Source organism: Kogia breviceps, chromosome 20 (genome assembly GCF_026419965.1).
Source record: "Kogia breviceps isolate mKogBre1 chromosome 20, mKogBre1 haplotype 1, whole genome shotgun sequence".
Lineage (NCBI taxonomy): Eukaryota > Metazoa > Chordata > Mammalia > Artiodactyla > Physeteridae > Kogia > Kogia breviceps.
This window is the reverse complement of record NC_081329.1, coordinates 23,510,245-23,533,658: the sequence shown is the minus strand read 5'-3', so window position 1 is coordinate 23,533,658 and position 23,414 is coordinate 23,510,245. Positions and strand designations below refer to the sequence as shown.

Here is a 23,414-nt window from a genome sequence, read left to right as displayed (position 1 = left end):
ATTTAGTCAAATCGTTTTTCTACATTGATTAAGGTGATCATGGGCTATTTCTTCTTTAGCTGTTACTGTTGCAGATTACCTTGATTCATTTTTGAATATTGAACCAGTCTTGGGTCCTCAGATAAGTCTCACTTGGATATGATATATAATTCTTATATATTGCAGAATTCTATATGCTAATATGTCATTAAAGATTTTTGTGTCTATATTCATGAGAGATATTGGTCTCTAGTTTTCTTTTTTTATGCTTGTTATTTATCCCAATTATTTAAGTAATTTTTATTTATCTTTTTTCTTTATTTTTTAATATTTAGAGGTTGAAATTTTATCAATTTATAATATAAATTTTGGTATCAGGGTAATAATATGAATTGAAAAGTGTTTTTTTCCCCTATTTTCTCATATTTAGTAGAATTCTCAGGAAAACTCTTTGGGTTTGGAGATTTTCTTTTTAAGAATTTTTAAATAATGAATTCAATTTTTAAAATTACTTATAAGGCTATTTATTCAAATTATTTATTTCACACTGGGTGAGAGACAGTAATTTGTGGGGTTTTTATTGTCTAAATTGTCAGATTCATGTGTGTAGAGTTATTCTCATTATCCTTTTGGTGTCTGCATTATTAGTAGTGATATTTCATTTCTGGTATTGGTAAGTTGTTCTTTCTTTTTTTTTCTTTGAACATCTTGTTTGAGGTTTGTCAATTTATTGATTTTTTTCAAAGAACCAGTTCTTTGTTTCATTCTCTGTTATTTTTCTGTTTTCAATTTCATTGATTTCTGCTCTTTTCTTTACTTATTTTCTTGCTTTGGTTTTAGTTCCCCTTCTTTTTGGTTCTCGAGGCAGGAGTTTAGATTATTAACAATAGACCTTCCTCTTTTCTAGTGTATGCACTTAGTGCTATAAATTTTTCTGTTGCTTCTGCTTTAGATGTCTCCTTCAAATTTTGATATGTTTTATTTTCACTTTTGCTCAATTTAATGTGCTTTTTATATTTCTTTTGACACTTCTTCTTTGACACACGAGTTATATAAATACCTATAGTTCAGTTTCCAAGTGTTTAGAAATATTCCTTTAAGCCTTCTTTTACTGATTTCTCGTTTGGTTCTTTAGTGGTTGGAGACTATGTTCTGAAGCATTTCAGTTATTTTAAATTTGTTGAGGTTTTGTTTTTATAGCCAAGGGTCTATTTTGGTACATGTTCTGTGAGTACTTGAAAAGAACGTGTATTCTGCTGTCATTGGGTGGAATGTTCTATAAATACCAGTCAGATCCTACTATCTCATGTTGCTGTTGAGTTCTTCATATTCATACTGGTTTTTCTGTCCAGTTGTTCTGTCACTTGCTGAGTGAGGGGTGATGAAGTCTTCACCTAGAGTGAGTGGATTTGGGATTTTTCTATGTCTTCTTCCAGATCTATCAGTTTTGCTTCACATATTTTCCAATATATGTGTTTGCTGCACAAACACATTTTTCTTCTTCTGTTTGCTGCACACTCATTTATAATTGCTATGTCTTTTGGGTAGATTGACAGTTTTGTCATTCTATGATGTCCTCTCTGTCTCTGGCAGTTGTCCTTGTTCTAAAGGTCACTTCAATATTAATATAGGTCTTCTTGCTTTCTTTTGATTAATGTTTTCATGATATATATTTTTCTTTCCTTTTATTTTCAACCTGACTATATCATTATCTTTAATGTGAGTTTCTCGTAAACAGCATATAGTGTGTCATATTTTTAAATTCACTCTGCCAATCTTTGTCTTTTAAGTGGTTGCTTTAGTTATTACATGATACGTACATAATTTATCTTGGTCTACTGGTGTGTCATTTTACCACTTACCTCATGTTCCTTTACCTCTCTCATTTATAATATAATTGTCTTAAATCTTCTCTCTCCATACACTTAGAACCATATCAGACAGTGTTATAATTTTTTTTCCCTAATTTTATTTTTTATTTATTTATTTTTTGGCTGTGTTGGATCTTTGTTGCTGCATGCAGGCTTTCTCTCTAGTTGTGGTGAGCGGGGGCTACACTTCATTGCGGTGCACCAACTACTCGTTGCGGAGCATGGGCTCTAGGCACACAGGCTTCAGTAGCTGCAGTACGTGGGCTCGGTAGCTGTAGCTCACGTGCTCTAGAGCGCAGGTTCAGTAGTTGTGGCTTAGTTGCTCCGCAGCATGTGGGATCTTCCTGGACCAGGGATAGAACCCATGTCCCCTGCATTGGCAGGTGGATTCCTAACCACTGCTCCACCAGGGAAGTCCCCAGTGTCATAATTTTTGTTTTAAATATCAGTCATAATTTAGAAAATTTCAGAGGAGAAATTAAACCTATTGTATTTACCCAAATTTTATTTCCCATGTTCTTTCTTCTTTATTGATATTCCAAGATTCCTTCTATTGTCATTTCTTTTGTGTTCAGAGAACTACATTTAGCCATTGTTTTCAGGTAGCTATGCTGGTGACAGATTTTTAATTGTTTTTCATCTTTGAATGTCTCGATTTTCCTCTCATCCCTGAAGGATATTTTCACTGAGTAGAGGATTCTGTATTGACAGTTGATTTCTTTCAGCACCTGAAAAATATTGTGCCACTTCCTCATGGTCTTCATGGTTTCTGTTGAGAAATCTGTTCTCAGTCAACTTGTTTTCCCTGTATAGGTATTGTGCATTTTTGTCTGGCTGCTTTCCATATTTTTTATTTTTTCTTCAGTGTTCAGAGTTTAATTATGATTCATTTTGATAAGAATTACTTTAGTATATCCTATCTGGGGTTCACCCAGCTTCTTGAATCTGTAGATTTAAGTCTCTTGCAAGATGTGAGAAGTTTTCACCCATTATCTTTTCAAATACTTTTTCAACTCCTTCCCCTTTCTCTTATTTTTCCAGCAATCTGACAACATGAATGTTAGATTCTTTGTTATAGTTCCACAAGTATGAGAACTAAACTTGTCATACTTGAGAAGCAAGTTCGTTTTTTCCAGTCTATTTGCCATCTGTTGTTCAGACTGGATAATTTCTGTTGCTCTATTGTCCTGTACTCTGACTCTTTCCTCTGTCTTTTATGTTCTGCTGCTGAGCCCATCCACTGAGCTTTGCATTTCAGTTACTGCATTTGTGTCAAGCATGCTTGTAATTGCTTGTTGAAGGATTTTTACCATGTGTATTTTAAAATCTTTGTCAGATAATTGTGCCATTTCTGTCGTCTCAGTGTTGGAGTCTATTGACTGTCTATTTTCATTCAGCTTGAGATCTTTCCCATTCATAGCATGACAAATAACTTTTGATTGAATCCTGGACATTCGTATCATTAGACTGGTTTTTATATGACCTTTGTGTTTTAGCTGCTTTGTCTAACGCTGCTGTGGCAGCAGAAGGTGCTACTACCAGGTGGAGGTAAAAGGTCTCCATTCAGCTTTGTTTGCACCTGAGTGGGCAGAGTTGGGCTTGGGGAGTTCTTGTCACTGCTGGGCAGGCTTCGGTCCTCCGCTTCACATCACCTCGGCTGACGTGGGGGTAGTTTCATTGCTGAAGGGTGATAGTAAACATCCTGACTTTCCGATTAAGCTACAACAAAGGAGGCAAGGATATACAATAGGGAAAAGACAGGCTCTTCCAAAAGTGGTGCTGGGCAAACTGGACAGCTACTTGTAAAAGAATGCAATTAGAACACTCCCTAACACCATACACAAAAATAAACTCAAAATGGAATAAAGACCTAAATGTAAGACCTGACACCATAAAACTCCTAGAAGAAAGCATAGGCACTACACTCTTTGACATTGGGAATGTCCAATGTCTTTTAGCAATGTCTTTTGGGAATCTGTCTTCTCAGGCAAGGGAAACAGAAGCAAAGATAAACAAAATGGGACCTAATCAAACTTAAAAGCTTTTGCATAGCAAAGGAAACCATCAATAAAACAGAAAGGTAACCTACTGAATGGGAGAAGATATTTGCAAACTATATATGTAATAAGGGGTTAACATCCAAAATATACAAAGAACTCATACAACTCAACATCAGAAAAACAAACAACCTGATTAAAAAATGGGTGGAGGACCTGAACAGGCCTTTTTTTGAGGAAGACGTACAGATGGTCAGAAGGCACATGACGAGATGCTCAACATCACTAACCAGCAGGGAAATGCAAATCAAAACCACAATGAGATATTACCTCACACTTATCAGAATGGCTACTATCAAAAAGACAACAAATAACAAGTCTTGGCGAGGATGTGGAGAAAAATGAACCCTCCTACACTGTTGGTGGGGATGTAAATTGATACAGCCACTATGGAGAACAATATGGAGGTTCCTCAAAAAATTAAAAATAGAACTACCATATGATCCAGCAATCCCACTCCTGGGTATATATCCAAAGGAAAAAAACCCAGTAATTTGAAAAGATATATGCACCCCAGTGTTCATAGCAGCATTATTTACAATAGCCAATATATGGAAGCAAGCTAAGTGTCCATCAACAGATGAATGGATAATGAAGATGTAGAACATATATATACACAGTGGACTATTACTCAGCCATAAAAAGAATAAGATTAAATAATAAAAAATAAAAATAAGACCATTTGCAACAACATGGATGGACCTGGAGGGTATTATGCTTAGTGAAATAAGTCAGACAGAGAAAAACAAATGTGTATGTTTTCACTTATACAAGGAATCTGAAAAATAAAACAAATGACCGAATATAACAAAACAGACTCACAAATATAGAAAGCAAATTAGTGGTTACCAGTGGGGAGAGGGCTGTGGGGAGGGGCAAGATAGGGGAAGGGGATTAATAGGTATAAAATAAATAAGATGCAAAGATGTAATGTACAGTGCAGGGAATATAGCTCATATTTTATAGTAACTTTATGAGGTATATAATCTATAAAAATATCAAATCACTGTGTTGTACATCTGAAACTAATATCATATTGTAAGTAAACTATACTTCAATTAAAATAAAAGTCCTGGGCTTCCCTGGTGGCGCAGTGGTTGAGAGTCCGCCTGCCGATGCAGGGGACACGGGTTCGTGCCCCGGTCCGGGAAGATCCCACATGCCGCGGAGCGGCTGGGCCCGTGAGCCATGGCTGCTGACCCTGCGCGTCCGGAGCCTGTGCTCCGCAACGGGAGAGGCCACAACAGTGAGAGGCCCGCATACCACCAAAAAAAAAAAAAAAAAGAAAAGAAAATTAAAATAAAAGTCCTGACTCTCCACTAGGCTTCTTCTGACACCACCAGTTAAGGAGAAGAAGAGATGACTCACTAATGCTGGGCAGGTGTTGACGTCCAGGCTCCTCTTGTGGTCTTCCCTAGCCCTGCTGGTAGGGCCCCTTTACCTCTCTTTGGGAAACAAAAGACACAGCTCCCTTTTCAGATACTACTTCTGCAGGGGTGCTGGGAAACCTTGCTGCAAACTCTTGGGATGGAAGTCTAGACTTTGCTCTCAATCTTTTTTTTTTTTTTTTTTGTGATACGCGGGCCTCTCACTGTTGTGGCCTCTCCCATTGCGGAGCGCAGGCTCCGGACGCGCAGGCTCAGCGGCCATGGCTCACGGACCCAGCCGCTCGGCGGCACGTGGGATCTTCCCGGACCGGGGCACGAACCCGTGTCCCCTGCATCGGCAGGCAGATTCTCAACCACTGCGCCGCCAGGGAAGCCCCTGCTCTCAATCTTTAATGACGTGGGTAGGGCCACTTTACTGTTGTTATTGTGTTTGGCTGGAGTAGATGATCTCAACATTCTCTCTTTCTAGGCTGTCTCTATCTTCTTCCTTAACCTACAGATAGCAGGCTTTTGTTGGGGATGGATTTTTTTGTCTGTGTACTTGGCAGTCCCAGACTGCTGGCTTCTTTAGCTCCATAGTGGGATTAAGAGGCAACAAACAAACAAAAAAACAAACTCAAAAAGCCCATTAATGTAACTCACCACCCTATCATTCCTCAGGTTCTGAGATTCCTACCCTATCTGCCTTCTTTCTACCTTTCAGAGTCTTCCTCTGTTTGCTTTGTACATCATGTCTAGGATTTTTAGTTGTAATTAGAGGGAGGAACAGGAAGAAGTACATCTACTTCCTGTTCTCTGAAGTGGAATTCCTTAAATCTTCTTTATTTCTTTTGGTTGGTTTGTTGGTGTTTTATTTTTATTTTATAGGTGCCACATGGTTCTTGTTAAGTTTATAAATCGTATATGTATATTGCTACTATTTCTAAGTTGAGTCTCTGTGGGATCTAGAACACTTGACTCCTCCACCAGTTCACAGTTTCTCTGAAACTACAAGGAGAGTCCCAAGAAACACATGTATGTATGAAAAACATTCCAGATAGAATCACATTTTATTACTAACTGGGGCTTTGACTCCACAACCCCATATAAATTGGTGTTCTGGTGACTTGGGCTTGAATGTATGTGAACCTTTAAAATAGTTGAAGCCTACTTGTGGCTAAGCACAGGGTAAGAACACAGAACCTGGCATCTCCACTTTCTAGCTCGGAGACCAGGAGAAAGTTCCTGAATGTTTCAGCGCCTCTGTTTATTTACCTATAAAATGGAAATAAATGAGTACTACCTGAAGAGAAACCTGCTGTCATGCTAAAAAAATTCCCCCCTATAAATAAGGTGTCCATTTTCTCTGGTTGTTGTCCAGAATTTTGTGTGTGTCTTTAGTTTTCAGAAGTTTGTTTATGATGTGTCTTGGTATGGATTTTTTGGTTCTCCCAACTTAAAAAAAAAAAAGAACTATGGTTGATTTACAATGTACACCTGTTAGTTTCAGGTGTACAGCAAAGTGATTTAGTTTCATATATATATATACGATATATATGTCAAATATCGTTCCCTGTACTATACAGTAAATCCTTAAATCCTTGTTGTTTATCTATTTTATATATAGTAGTGTGTATCTGTTAATCCTAATTTATCCCTCACCCTCTTCCCCCTATGTCTGTGTGTCTGTTTCTTTTTTGTAAATAAGTCCATTTGTATCATTTTTTAGATACCACTATAACTGATATCATATGATATTTGTCTTTCTCTGTCTGACTTACTTCACTTAGTATGAGAATCTCTAGGTCCATCCATGTTGCTGCAAATGACAATATTTCATTCTTTTTTATGGCTGAGTTCGCCCAGCTTCTTGACCCTGTAGATTTAAGTCTACAGTAGGATTAAGTGTGTTAATATGTATATAGCATTTATAACAGTATCTGTCTCATAAGCACCATGTAAATGTTAGCCATTAATATAATTAGTCCCTCCTCTCCTCAAGGTAGCCCAGAAAACAAAAGGCAGTGAAACATGGTCAAAATCTGTCCCTCCATTGAAAGCAGCATCTTCTAACCTTTTGATCCTGAAGACCGCTCACTGCCTATTTCGCTTCCATGTTTGTGCTTTCCCCTTTACTATGTGAGCAGTTCCCTAGCACCACTGGCACTGAGGTACTTTACATTATGTTTCATTATGTAATAAACAAATAAAGATCATAATTTCTTTGTAGTTGTTCTGTATCCTGTCACCTTACTGCTCTTTCTTATTAATTCTAGGAGCTTATTAGTTGGTTATTTTGAATTTCCAGGTGGCCAATGATTTTATATGTAAACAATAATCCCAGTAATTATATTTTTACTTCAGTTATGACTCAGACTGCCCAGACTTTGAAAAACAGATGATTTTCTGATTTCCAATATAGGCAAAATATCCATTCTCTGTTTCTGTATCAACAACTTCTTTCTCATAATTATCACCTCTTCTTTTGCTCTCCATCCAGGAAAGCATCTCCTTACTTATGCTTTTGTTTGTTTTTTATTGCTCCCAATATTTTTATTGATGATTTTATTGCTGGACAAATATCTTAAAAAATAATTTCCAATAATCAGAATGATATGTGCAGGAGACATATTTCCAGACATTGATGCTCCTTTATTATAGAATTAGAATTATCAGAGAAGATGAACCAAAATATTTTCCTATCATCTTCTGGTCCATCTACATTTGTTCTGTGCATAAGTAAAGAAAACTCTAGGATTTTTCTCTAGGATTTTTCTCTGTCCAATTCCTTGGGGCTACAATTATTGAAATTTCTATTAGTATTCTTTCTTCTCTTATAATTACTTTCCAGCAGAGTTGCAGTTTCTTGCCTTTTCATGTATCTTTATGAACTTTCAAAAGAAATTGAAAGATAGTGTATCAAGCATCAATTTTGACACATACATCTTTGTACCAAATACTAACTTATAACTGTTTCTTATCTTTGTGAACTTGAGTATGCATCTCTCCAGACTCAGTTTTATATCTCAATCAAATTGGGAGAGGATGAGTGAACTAAAATTATTGATGATGTTTTCCATTGCTAATATCACCGTTGATCATAGGCTTATGCTAATAGGGACATTTAAGTTGTGAGGTAAATATAATGAAATGTAAGTAATGAAGATAATTTAAAAAAATATTCAGCTCAAAAAAAAAAAAAATTCAGCTCAAATTCATGCATGCAACCCCGAAAACTCCACTTAAAAATAAGTGCCTGGGTATGGTGTAACAATTCGGACACCACTGTGCATGTATACTGAAATTGAACAATTAAGTAAACAGATGGTGATGGGAAGATCCAGGTTTCTTTCTATTGGGGTGGGAGTTTGAACTAAGCAAGGAGAGGAGGCTAGAATGATACATATGGTAATGGATTAGAATTGAAATCACAGGTATAAACTCGTGTTTAGCTTGATATAGATGAAGATGGTTGCAAATAGAAATACATAGATATGTGATACACACACACACACACACACACACACCGGTTAGTATAACACACATATTTCCTTGCTCTGTCAGCTGAGAGGGTCTGGGGGCAACAACACCCTAGGAGCAATGAGCACACCTAGCACCCAGATTTGGTTTTTAGTACCATTCTACAATAGACAGAAACAGGGCTCCTTAGAGAAATGGCTAATTCTAAGACTGGGGCAGAAAATATCTATGATGGAGAACCTGGGGCATCTTTTAGTATCAAAAAGTAAAGAAGTGCAAAAAAACAACAACCCCCCCCCAAATCCCCCAAAACCCAAAACTCTGCAAGGATGAGGGTATATCAAAGGGATACCAGAACCAATGGAAAGATCTCCCAATGACCCAAACTGAAACAATTTCAGCAACAAAATTAAGTAGTAGTAGATGGTAACTCAAAGTATAAAATAAATATCCAAGAGTCCATATTGATATAACTAAAGTATTGAATCAGTTAATAGGGAGACTCAACAAATCTCCCATGCTGAAGAATTCATAATAATTTATGTAGATGCTCTGCCCTCTACTAAGTGGGGCATTACTCTCCATTCCTTAAGGATGGTCTGTGGATAGTGGTTTCCTTCCAAAGAGGACAGTATGGAATGGGAGGGGGAGAAAGTAACTTTACAGAGGAGAACCCCTACGAGGCTACCTCAGTGATCAAAATCAACGGTGATAAGTCATGGGGTTAATATGTGCCCTTGATATGATGTGATGAGAATAGCCCTTCACCTCTGTGATCTTCCTCCCAAAACACATAACTTCAGTCTGATTGTAAGAAAAACACCAGACAAATCTCAACTGAGGAAAATTCTACAAAATACTTGATTAGTTAGTACTCCTCAAAACTCTCAAGGTCATCAAAACCAAGAAGTCTGAGAAACTGTCATAGCTGAGAGGGGTCTAAGGAGACATTACAATTAAATGTAATGTAGTATCTTGGATGAGATCCTGGAACAGGAAAGGACATTAGGTGAAAACTGAGGAAATGTGAATGAAGTATAGACTCTAGTTAATAAAAGTGTATCAGTACTAGTTCATTAATTGTAACTAATGCACCATACTAAAGAATAGAGAAATAATATTAAATAATAAAGAAAACAGGCTGTGATATATGTGGGAATTTTGCATTATCTTCCCAGGTTTTTTTTTTTTTTCTGTAAATCTAAATCTATTCTAAAACAAAAAAATTTACTTTAAAAAATGCCTGCAGGATAAATGAGTGAATGGAAGGAGCAATAAAGTACAGGAAACAAGGATAGAGATTTTAAAAATATTGTGTAATGAAGGAAACTTTGTGGAAAATAATACATTTGGTTAGTTTAAAAATATAGACTAGGATCATTTATTCTTTTCTTTTCCCTTTCAAAAATAGATGCAAATAGAAAGCAAAAAATTTGGACACTGTGTAACTAAGCCAGCATGTGGCCAATAGCATTGATTTCAGTTAATAGCTTATAATCACAATAATCAGGCCAGGGCCAGTGAGCTAAGCTATTGGAACTATTTTTCCAATAGAATAATTACTTTAATTCAGACCAGGGAACTATTGGGGGTGGGGGAGGTGTGTGGTTAGGGTAGTACATAGACCCACTGAAATATTAATTAGTTTATGCAGCTATGGCCAAAAAGCACAGGAATACAGGCTTATATGAGGGAAACAAACCAAAAAAGGACATGAACAATTTTTCACAATTGTGCTGATTTGATTACTGAAAAGTATATTTTGAATTCGTTTTGCTGTTGAATCATTACAAAGCAATGCATTTGTCATCTAATTGTTAATTGCTTTTCATGATGTAGATAAATGATAATCAACTTTTTACATTTGCAAATATTTCCCAGCAATCTGATGATGAGGTGCTATTTTGCAGTTTCTTTTTTTTAATTTTCAAAGTATTTTTACACACTTGACGATTTATTTTTTTGTCAATTGAAATAAAAGGTTTTCTCCTTCATTAAAATTACATATATTAATTATCAAAATTTTAAAGTATATTGAAAAAGAAAAAGAAAAAAGCTAACCATAATCTCATCATGTTAACTTTTTAAATGTATTTCCCATTAGGCTTATTTATTTTTGAACTACAGTTGTGACTACATGTATATTCAATTCGTGTCTGACTTAACAACTTAGCATAAGCATTTTCTCATGCTATTTAAAATTTTTAATAATCACTATTTTGAGTACTGTAAAATATTAAATCAGTTGTTACATAGTTTACTAATTTATTAACCTATTGGACATTTAGGGGTTTTCCCCAGTGATATGTTATTTACCTATATATGGTCCAATTCCAGAAGAAAAGTCCAAACCCACTGATTTTTTTGTGTGTTTCTATGTGTGCTGTGACCATAGCAGTCTTATATTTGAAACTCAGGAAAGAAACAACTGGAGTCCAAACAGCCAAATATGGAAGTAAAATATAAAGGTTTTTTTTTTTTTAACTGCCACATTCATTTCAAATCCCATTCATTTAGCATCCTAAGGATGAAGGATATATCTGGTTAGCTGTGTAATAAAGGCACAAACACATTGCTTACTGGACATCACAAGACAGTTGCCTATAAAACTAGACCTCGGACTTCAGCTTCCTTTTCTCCCACGCTATCATTCTCTCTGGGAGAATAGTAGTCTGAGCAGCTTCTAAGCCGCGCTCGTACCGAACTTCCAACACTGAGTCCATGACTATGATTGGTGAGGTGAGAGCACCCTTGCCAACAGACTCCAAGTCAGGATCGCCAGTTAGTTTCCTAGCAAGCCAATGGACAGGTTTCTCAAAGTTGTAGTTACTTCTGGCAGAAATCTCATATTACTGGAGATCCTTCTTTCATTAGAAGACAATGGATTTTTCCTTACTTCTCAGTCCTTAATATGCACTATGTTGCCATACAGTGAGACGAGGATGTTTTCATATATTCCTACCAGATCTCTGTGCCACTTAGGTGCACACTTGTAACTCTCGATGTCACATCAAGCATTATAATGGCTTGCTGGGCTTGGACCAAATAGCCATTTCTCAGGCTACCAAATGTATGTCTAATTCATTGAATTTTAAAAGTCTATTGTTGGTATGAAACATGGGGTAATAGACTTCAACAATCAAAGTGACTACATCTCAAACTCTTGAGTCAAATGACACTTTGAAAATATAGTTTACCAGTATTGTCATCACCAACCGATTCCTATTTAAATAGAACTTGGGATTCTTTGGGGGCAGCCATCATGATGGTTCTTCCAGAAGTGTCTCTCTCTGTTCCTCACCTGGCTAAGCCCAATCCATTGTTTGCTTGATTGTTGGTTGGTTTTTATATAATCTCTGTTAGTGATGAAAATGAGAACACTTAAAATGTTAAATATTGCAGCATGAAAATGCCTTTTGACCTAAAGTCGCTGAACTTTCTTTTGAATTAAAAACAAAATTCAATTCATAAATGGATGCCTCATTCATGGATATCTAATTCATTCATTCACAGAATACTTACTGAAAATCTAGTGTGCCAGGTGCTGTTCCAAGTGCTATGAACAAAGCAGGTAGGAATTCCTGCATTCATGGAGTGTATCTTTTTCACAACCCAGAATCGATGAACCACTGCCTTCTGAGATGAAGTTGGTAATACCTAGAAGGTCACTATTTCTGGAGAGGAATCTTGACTAGACACTGGATATTCCTTACATTCTCACTCTGGGTTCACCTCCACTTACCTAGAGTGAGCAGTCACTGAGACAACAGAGGAGGCATCAAGAGCTACTAAAATGAGACAGGGAACCCAGAGGACAGATTCTACTGAGACAGGGTCCAGTGAACAAATTCTACATTTTGTGTGTGTTGGGAGCAGGGGAGCTTGTGGACCAGAGGAGCAAGGAAATTATTTTTCAAAAACAAAACAAAACAAAAAAACCTGCCAGACTGAATAAGATATACTCTGCAAAAAAACCTAACATGGAAGAAAGAAAAAAACAAAGCTTAATTTTCACTAAGATTTGGATGCAAACCAGTTTTAAATTAGAACAAGAGCCAAATATGCCTGAAAGGAAACAGAAGTCAGAATGATGGGCTTTATGGCTAGTTTAGAACCATGAAGTTGCTCAGGATTCTTGAATTTTGCGTTTATTTGGGGGGTGGATGAGTATAAATAGTAATCAATATTTCAGAAATTTTAAAAGGGTCACTGGGATTGAGGAAGATTTATGGAAAACTAAGGACCCAATACTGTCCGGTTGAATCTTTTAGTCCAACAAGAGCAGCTATTAAATGTACCAGGTCCATCCTATGCTTCATATTGCACTTCAAGGAGGAGGAAGAGGCTAGAGCCACAGCTTTGGAATTATTCTGTATCTTGTCTACATGGGACTAGGAAAGCCATTAGAGAGCCTGCCAACATTGTATGAGAATTCAAAGGAGAGCCTAGAAGAAAAGAAAATAGATTGACTGTGTCCAAGAAAGACAGGCAAATAAGAGGAAGAGTAAAAGAACTAGGGTAGAGGATCCAGGTAGAACATATTAACTTGTACTCCTTGAGCAATTAGTTTCTCATCACATCCTTGAAGATATTACTTGCACAATTTACCACAGTTGTGTTGAAAGAAGACAAAAGGACAGGTTCTAAAAGGGGCTTGGGAGAAGGGAGGAAAATATGGAGCTTCATCTATTCTCCCGTCATTAAATACTAGAGTTTAGTTGGAATGAAGCAAGATAAATTGTGAATTTGGTTAAATGAAAGGAAATGGACTAAAGTGTGGTTTTTGTTGTATGCTAAGAGTTTTTTACCCTTTTAGATGAGGGTAACTCCAATCATTTTCCCTTAAAATTTGAAGTAAAAAAATTATAAAGCGTGAATAAATAATTTCTTCTGAGTTATATCAGCTGATTATCTAAATATGCCTCCTGAATGTGTGAAAGAGTATTTTGGAAAGGTCTATGCCTGTAATACAGTGATGTGTGAACAAAAATCTCTCTGATTTCCCCCATAAGGGGAACAGCTTTGTGATCTCAAGCTGAGAAAGATAGAAATGGTTTCCTGGTTCATCAGCATCACATGGATCCGAATATTAGCTGAGCATGAAGACTGAGGTAGTCGCTAGAAAAAGCAAGAGTTTTTTCTGGATCCTTAAGGCCCCACTGTGACCTAAATTACACACAGACGTACACACATACAATCTCCAATGACATCCGTTGAAACTTCCTGTGAGCAATTGGGACAGGGACTTGGCCCAGAATTCCAAGAAATCCAACCTGAGGTTAAAACCATAGTCATTCCCAGTGCTTCTCAATTGATTCAATTTACAACGAAATTATCGTTGTCTCTGGTTCCAATAGCAAACTAAAGAGAGAATTGAATTAGAAAGGAGAAACATTTTGTTGAAAAAAGAAAAAAAAAAAAGCAACCACATTACTGTGTGAGAACATTTCAGAAGGACCCAAAAGAGACAGAATTCCAAGGTGCTAGTCTCGAGATCTGTCAGGTTACCTGGAAACCGATGTTTCATGTCACTAAGGTAGTGACCGCAAGTGAGCAGGCATGGGGAAATGGGGTGAAGAAACTAACACCTTCTCTTTCCTTCAGGCTCATATTTTTTCCCCCTGAAACCAAAGCTTGATTTGCTGTTTGGCTGAAGGAGCAGAAGAGGACAGAGGAAGTCACAGTGCATTTCCGTTTCTTGTCCAGTTTCCAGTCCCATGTCAGTAGAGCTAAACCTTGGATGGCCTAGCAGCATCCCTACGGAGGTCTGCTTGGCAGAGAAAGGGAAGGAGCTTGCGTTGGAGGACGGCCATCTGCAGCGCTCAGCCCACAAGCTGTCTGTCTGTCCCCTCTAACCCCTGTCAGTACTACAATGGGGAGAACAAGATAAAGAATACTCCCTTTCTCATCAAAAAATCAAGAATTTTGTGTGTACAGCAGGCAGCAGACCGTGCCTCCTTGGCCAATGTCATAGCTGGCTGCAGGAATTCGTCTGCAGCAAAACAAATCAAAGCTGCCCTGTGGCTCGAACTGTAGGTGGCCTAAACCCACCTACATAGCAGCTTCTCCATGACCGACAAGTGTCACGATTAGCAGATTATTGGGCCAATTATATGGAGATGTTTTTAAAAACATAACAGGTTTAGAGTCATCATCACAGACACACCAGAATACTTGTCTCTACTAGACTTTGGATTGCATTATAATGTGAAATCATTTACTTGCTAGCATTTATCTACTTTTGGAAAATAGCGTTCTGCATCCCAGGCTGCTGAAGAGAATTGCCTGTGGTATAGTCAGCTATTTTTAACAGTAGCCAAGACAAGAATTCAGATCTCCTGCTGGCTACTCCAGGCTTAATGATTCACCTTTGGTAGACATGGCTCTTGCCCTCGATTGCACACAAGTTGACAAGCAGTCCAAAAAAGTTTTGAACAGATTGTCCTCAGGCCATTTATGTCCTCAAGTAAGAATTCACTGAGTATCTTTTGCTAACAAGAGATGAATGTGAGGGGAGTAAAGTTCCTCAAGATTCTAGAGAAATCTGTGGATATGCCAAGGCCTGCTACCACATTCCAAACAGCTTTGTCTGAAGGCTTCATTTCTTACTGATGTAACCTGGACGTCTTTTCCGGAGGAACACCTAAGAAAGGCTACCATTCTGGAGAATTCTGGGGTTTGCAAAGAATATCTGCAGTGTTGTGGAAACTCTGATTTCCAGCTGAACTCCCACAGAACTTCCTGGAGTTCTGAGCCTTATTTTAAAATAGCACATGGCAGAGAAAAGTGTAGGCACAGTCTCTTTTTTTAAAAAGAGCTAAGTAATATAAGAAATAAAAAAGGAGAATCTATAAAGAATTTTGAAAATGAAATATGAAATCTCCATGCAATGGAAATATTTAGAATAAAAGACACATAGAATGTAGCTCAAATGGGACTTGGGGTAGAAAATGAGTAAGGCTAAATAAAAAATAAATTAAGTACAGATGAATGAGATAGCATCACTTAGTGATTACAATCGCAAATTCTGAAGTCAGACTGACCTGACTTTGGGTCCCAGCTTGGTCATTCATTAGATATGTAGCCTTAGGAATATTACTTAAGGCCCTTTCACCCAAGTGTTTCATTCGTTAAAGTAAGAGATGAACAAACCGATCTCATAGTTGTTCATGAAACTTTTCAATGACCTGAAGTGTGTACAAGCTAAATATGAAGCCTGGTACAGATTAAGTGCGCAATCAATCTCAGTTAAAGTTATCTAGAAATAAAGTAATCAGAGTCTGAAAGAAAGTGAAAAGAAGGGGCGATTTATTTGGTGGACGGTAGCAGGAAGCAATTTAGATATAAAAAATATTATGGGAAAATGCCAAAAGGTATGGTGGCCCTATTATCTGAAAAGATAAATTAGCACACATAGCTTGAGAATGGGAGAGATGACCGCTATTGCGATTGCTGTAGGAAATCCAGGAAAGGCCATCTCTGCACGAAAAGTGTGAATTAAATTTACAAAAGAGAAAATTCTTTCGCTGAAAGCTATGAGAAATGAACATCCTTCCTTAGGCTGTAATTTTGAGCTAGAACCAACTGTAAATTACTTAAAGTTTCATAAATTAATGTGGCTCTTCCTTCTCTTTGCATTTGTAGATGCACAGAGTTTGATCATTTGACGACTTGTTAATTTTCACCAAAAGTACTTAATGGAGAAGAGATGAAAAGTCAACTAGTCTGCATTTGCCAGGTGAGTGTAATGGCTGCCAAGGAGGAAACAGTCACGGCGGCTTCCCCATCAGTTTGAACCTAGATTCCAATGATGTCCTTAGAGACTGTGCCTGTAACTTGGTTCTGCCCCAGGTGCCTATGCCCAATTTCGTGAGATGAAGACTTTTGGCGCTTATAACGAACAGTTGTCTCCCCTTATCCATGGTTTCCCTTTCCTCAGTTTCACTCACCTGTGGTCAACCATGGTCCAACAATGTTAAATGAAAAATTCCAGAAATAAACAATTCATAACTTTTAAATTGGATGCCATTCTGAGCAGTGTGATGAAATCTGACGTCCAGATCCATGCCCCCAGGATGTGAATCATCCCTTTGTCCAGCGTACCCCATTAATCTCTTTAGCCTTCTCAGTTATCAGATTGACTGTGGACTGTCGCTATCACAGTGCTTGTGTTCAAGTAACCCCTGTTTTACTTAACAGCCCTAAAGCACAAGAGTAGTGAGGCTGGCAATTCAGATATGCCAAAGAGAAGCTGAAAAGTGCTCCTTTTAAGTGAAAAGGTGAAAGTTCTTGGTTTAATAAGGACAGAAAAAAGTTGTATGCTGAGGTTGCCAAGATCTGCAGTAAGAACAGTTCTTTTATCCATGCAGTTGTGAAGAAGGAAAAAGAAATTTGTGCTAGTTTTGTTTCCCCTCAAACTACAAAAGTTATGGTTACAACGCGTGGTAAGTGCATAGTTAAGATGTAAAAGGCATCAAGTTTGTACAATCAGGTATTTTGAGAGAGAGAGATCACGTTCACATAACTTTATTACAGTATATTGTTATAATTGTTCTGTTTTGTTATCAGTTTTAATCTCTTACTGTGCTTAATTTATAACAAACTTTATCATAGGTATGTATGTATAGGAAAAAAACATAGTATATATGGGGTTTGATACTATCAGTGGTTTCAGGCATCCACAGGGGTCTTGCAATGTATGCCTCATAAGGGGAGACAACTATATAAGCATTGTGCCAGGAGCCAGAGGTGCAAAGAGCAATGAATAGTAGTGAGGAGGTATTAAACAAATGTAGTGCCAGGGAGAAAATAAACATTAAAAAATAATCTTACATACAAAATATACATAAGGAGAGCTTTGTAGCTTAATTGTGAAAAAAGTCATCACTGAGGAGTAACTTATTGCTGAGACCTAAATGACAAGAAGGAGCCTGATGCTCCAAGATTGGAAGGAATGATGTTCTAGGCAGAAAGTACTAAGGCTGTTTGTGTGTTTGAAAGACAAAAAGTTGAGCCTATGGAAATGAATTAGTTAAAGGAAAAAAATTATTTATTAGTTAAGGCCATGTATGAGTTAATATTAATTAAGCAGAGTTTATTAATTTATTAATTTATTACAGTTTGCCATATGTTGATGTTATATAGATTGATAATGTATCAGCTCATTTTAATGTGGGAAATGTATGATAGCATTCTTCCTATTTCATCCCTCCAATCCTTTGTGCTATTGTTGTCATATACTTTCCTACTAAATATTTATATATGCCGCAATATTATTTTTCTTTAAGAATCAATTTTTGTATCAAATAATTTAGAAAGAGGGAAAAAAACCCCAATGTATTATATAGTTACCTAAATATTTACCATTTCCTAAATCCGTTGATTCTTTTTATGGATCCAAATTTCTAACTAATATAATTCTTCATAAGCCTGAAGAATTTCATTTAGCATCTATTGTAGTGTAACGTGTTGATAAAAATCCTCAACAAGGGAAGAATAGAAGAGAGTATCCTCAAACAGATAAGCACATACAAAAAATCTTACATAACATACATAAAGGTAAAAAACTGAATGCCTGATCTATACTGTTGGGTGCAAGGCATAGATATTCACTCTTACATCTTCTACTCAACATTGTACTGCAGGTTTTAAACCGTGCAGTTAGGCAAGAAAAAAGTAAAAGACATCCTGATTGGAAAAGAAAAAATAAAACTCTTGATTCACAGACAACAGGATCATCTATGTAGAACACCTAAGGGATCAACATAAAAGATGTGAAAACTAATAAATGAATTTAGCAACTTGAAAGATACAATGGACATATACAAAGTCAAAAATTGGAATAAAAAACTGCACTATTTACAATATCAATAAAACAGGTAATACTTAGGTATAAATCTAACAAAATATTGTACGATTTGTATGCTGAAAGCTGCAAAACTTTGATGAGAAAAACTAATGACACAAATATGAAGAGAGCTCTATTGGTGATCATGGGTAACAAATCTTAATATTGTTAAGAGGGCAGTTGTCCCCAAATTCATCTATAGATTCAGAGTAAAGCCAATCAAAGCCCAGAATTTTTTTTTCCTAGAAGTTGACAACGTGATTCTACAGTTTTCATGAAAATTCAAAGGATCAAGAATAACTAAAAAATTTTGTAAGACCAAAACATAAGTATTTCCACTTCTGTGAAGATGGAGTAGACATACTTTTTCCTATTCCTCTGACTAAGTACAGCTTAAAATTGCACATTATATGTGAAACAAACATATCATGACTCAAAGGTGGAGAGAAGACACTGGCTAAGGATTTTGGAACATGAGGACTTAATGGCAGTGAGTTTTATTTCTTTTCTTTTTGCCTCATATACCCCATACTTGAAGATGAAGAAACTGGCAACCAATAAATGCCACAGTCATCACGGGGGGAGTGGGAAGCACAGAAACCAATGACAACAAAAACCAAAGGACCAGAAAAGGGGCAGCCTAACAAGAGAGAAAGCCTTTAGGAAAAAAACCACTCTGCTATAGTCAAACACCACACACAAAACAACAACAAAAAACAAACTTTGACCTTTTCATAAAAGTTTAAAATTTGATGTAGCCTCATTTGTCTATTTTTTATTGTTTTACCTGTGCTTTTGGTGTCATATCTAAGAAATCATTGCCAAGTCCAATGTCATGCTTTTCCCTTATGTTTTATTTGATGGGTTTTATAGTTCTACATCTTATGTTCAGTTCTTTAATGTATTTGAGTTAATTTTTCTATGTGGTATAAGGTAAGAGTCCATCTTCATACTTTTGCATGTGGATATCTAGTTTTTCCACCACCATTTGTTGAAGAGACTGTCTTTTCCCCACTGAGTGGTCTTGGCACCCCTATTAAAGATCATTTGTCCGTATATATGAGGGTATATTTCTGAACTCTTTATTCTGTTTCACAGGTCTATTTGTCTATCTTTATGCCAGTATAGCACTGTTTTGATTACTGTAGCTTTGTCATATGTTTTGAAATCAGCAAGTGTGACTCCTCCAACATTGTTCTTCTTTTTCAAAATTGTTTTGGCTATTTGGAGTCCTTTGAGATTCAGTATTAGTTTTTGCATAAATTTGTTTCTGTAAAAAAATGCCATTGGGATTTTGATAGGAATTGAATTGACTCTATAGATTGCTTTGGGTAGTAGGGACATTTTTAACAATATTAAGTCTTCCAGTCCATGAACATGGAATGTCTTTCCATTTATTTGTCTTTTAAAATTTCTTTCAGGAATGCTTTATAGTTTTCATTGAGCATCTTTATGTTCTTTACAGTTATTTCTTTTTAAAAATAAATTTATTTATTTATTTGTTTTTGGCTGCATTGGGTCTTTGTTGCTGCGCACAGGCTTTCTCTAGTTGTGGTGAGTTGGGGCTACTCTTCCTTGCAGTGCATGGGCTTCTCATTGCAGTGGCTTCTCTTTTTGTGGAGCATGGGCTCAAGGTGTGCAGGCTTCAGTAGTTGTGGCACGCGGGCTCAGTAGTTGTGGCTCATGGGCTCTAGAGTGCAGGCCCAGTAGTTGTGGCGCATGGACTTAGCTGCTCTGTGGCATGTGACATCTTCCCTCTTTACATTTATTTTAAACCTTTGTCAGGTAGCTCACAGATCTGTGTCTCTTCAGAGTCAGTTTTTGGAATTTTATTATGTTCCTTGACTGACCCAATGTTTCCCTATTTGTATGCCTCTCAAGTTTTTGCTGGGTTTTGGACATTTGACAAAACAACCACCTCTCCAAGTCTTTGCTCACTGGTTTCATACAGGGAAAGATCTTCACCATCACTCCAGTTGGAGGTTCTAGGACCTCTCAAACTTTATCTGCTCTCTTACTCACCCTGGCATCTCCCTCAACTTCAGTGTCTTGCTCATATATGTTTTCAGCAACTCCCAAACTCTAGCAGTGCTCTCTTAAGCACTATAAGTCAGACAAGACAGAAACTAGTCGCTTGGGAAGCCCCCAGAGAAGCCAGAATGTTAGACTGATGATCTACTCTTCTGTTCTCATCCTGAAGGAGGAGCCCTGGTACAGAAGGTTTCCTCCTACTTGCTCGTGCAATTTTGCATAAGGGAGAGGGGGAACGAATGAATGGCCATGCCAAATGCCACAAGGTTTCCTATGGCTTGTGTTGGAATCCATTCTTGGTTTACAGTGTCCTGGATGCTGTAGCTCCTCAACTGGTCTCTAGAGTTCTCAGAGAGGTATTGTGATTTATTGTTGTTACCTTTTTGTCTCTGTTGGGGAAGGAGGACCTGTAGTTTAGTAGTCCATCACGTGGCTAATGTCACTTGATCAATTAATTTTTGACCAAGAAGTGAAGGCAATTTAATGGAGAAAGCGTAGTCTTTTCAACATAAGGTGCAGCCACAATTAATCACCCAAAAGGAAAAAAGAAAAAAGAAACTTTGATCCATACATAAAGTTAATTCAAAAGCAATCATAGACCTAAATGTGAAATTTAGAAACTATAAATGCAATTAACTGCAGTATATGACTTCTTGATGATACCATTTATATGGAAATTTAAAGGTCCTAGAATAGTCAAAGCATCTTGAAAAACAGAAACAATGTTTGAATACTCACATTACCTTATTTTGAGATTTAATATAAAGGTACTATAATCAAGATAGTATGGTACTGATTTAAGGATAGATAAGTAGACCAAAGGAACCTAATGGAAAGTCAAGTAATAGATCCACACATAGATTTTTTGACAAAGTTGCTATTGTTATCTAGTGTGGATAGAAAAATATTATCATCAATCTTATTGTTTAAGTGGATATCGTTATAGAAAAAAAGTGAACCTTGACCTGTATTTCACAGTATACAGAAATCTCAACTGAAGACGGATTATAGACCTAAATATAAAAGCTTAAAATATAAAGCTCTTTGCTACCTGGAGATTATCTTTGCTACATTGAAGTAGACAGATTACATAGAATATAGATATCACTAACAATAAATGAAACACTTGAGTGTTCAGATTTCATCAAAATTAATAAACATTTGTTCATCAAAAGATATTGTTAAGAAAATGAAAAGGCAAGGCACAGATGGGGAGAAAATATTCAAAATAGACATATGACAGAAGGAACTCATATCGAGATTGTACAAATCAAAACTTTTACAAATAAATAACAAAAAGCAAGCAACTCATTAAAAGTAAGAAAAATATGAAAATAGATCCTTCAAGAAAAAAAAAGAAGACGTACAAATGGTCAATGAACACGTAAAACATACTCAACATCTTTAGTCATTATGGAAATGCAAATTAAAACTACAGTGATTACCAGTACATACTGATTAGAATTTATGAATTTAAATTGACTATAAATTTCAATTGTTGAAGAGAATGCAAAGCAACTGGTGCTCTCATACAGTATGGTGGGAATATAAAATAGTACAACTTGAGAAAGTTATTAGCATTTGCTTTTATAGAATTAAACATACATTTATCTTATGGCAGCAGTTTCACTTCTAGTGATTTACCCCAAGCAATGAAAACACGTGTCCACCCAAAGACTGGCACAAAGATATGTATTGCGTTTTTATTCATAATAGCAAAAATTGGGAGTAAGCCAAATGTCCATCAAGAGGAGAATGAATAAATAAAGTGTGGTATATTCACACAGTGGGCTGGTATTCAGTGATAAAAAGGAACAGATTATGGATACATGTGACATTATAGACAAATCTCAAAAATAGCTTGCTGAGCAAGAGAAGCCAGACACAGAAGAGTATGTACTGTTATTCTGTTTTTTTTTCAGTGGTATCTGTGGTTATTGAAATCCAAATGGTAGTTCATTTGGGTTGTGGAGGTGGGGAAGGTAGACTGTAAAGAGGCTTGAAGACACTTTGTAGTGTGATGTCAATGCTGTAGATCTTAATTGGGGTGTTGGTTACATGGGTGTACATACTTGTGAAAACTTACCAAACTGTTCACTAAAGATTTATGTATCTTAAAATCCGTATGTAAGTTTACCTTCATAAAAGATTTTTTTTTTTTTTTTTTTTTTTTTTTTTTTTTTTTTTGCGGTATGCGGGCCTCTCACTGTTGTGGCCTCTCCCGTTGCGGAGCACAGGCTCTGGACGCACAGGCTCAGCGGCCATGGCTCACGGGATTAGTTGCTCCGCGGAATGTGGGATCTTCCCGGACCAGGGCACGAACCCGTGTCTCCTGCATTGGCAGGCGGATTCTCAACCACTGCGCCACCAGGGAAGCCCCATAAAAGATTTTTAAAGGAAAATAAAAATATTCTTTAGTTAAACAAAAACAAGATAATTCATTACTAGCAGATGAGCACTCATGGAAATACCAAAGGTGATTTTTCAGGCAGGTATAACAGGTGTTGAAGATGTAGTTGAAACCCAGAAGCTGCAGGTTGCAATGTAAATTGGTACAACTTAAAAAAAAACTGTTCAGACTTATCTATAAAACCAACGACCTGGCAATTCCACATCTCTTTACCTAGGACAGTACATCCGGGATTTTCCATGTGTATCTGCAATTTTCAGAGAAGGTGGGAAATTCAATAGCAGGGTCCGAATATAAGAAGCAGTCAAATCTCTATTTAGATGGTGGAACTGATGGGCATTAACCTGTGATGGAACCTGGGATCCTGAACAG

At 36.8% G+C, this 23,414-nt stretch overlaps 1 protein-coding gene and 1 pseudogene across 2 annotated transcripts in view; one reads left to right on the top strand and one right to left on the bottom strand.

Moving 5' to 3' along the window:
• The window catches only part of FUT10 (fucosyltransferase 10), a 434,768-nt gene that overhangs the window by 277,123 nt on the left and 134,231 nt on the right, over window positions 1-23,414 (top strand). For both annotated transcript variants that reach the window (XR_010838419.1, XR_010838420.1), the window contains exon 11: window positions 16,399-16,492. The gene's annotated coding sequence lies outside the window, so the exon portion shown is untranslated. The remainder of the gene's footprint in view (window positions 1-16,398; window positions 16,493-23,414) is intronic.
• LOC131747420 (GTP-binding nuclear protein Ran-like) lies at window positions 11,364-11,772 on the bottom strand (annotated as a pseudogene).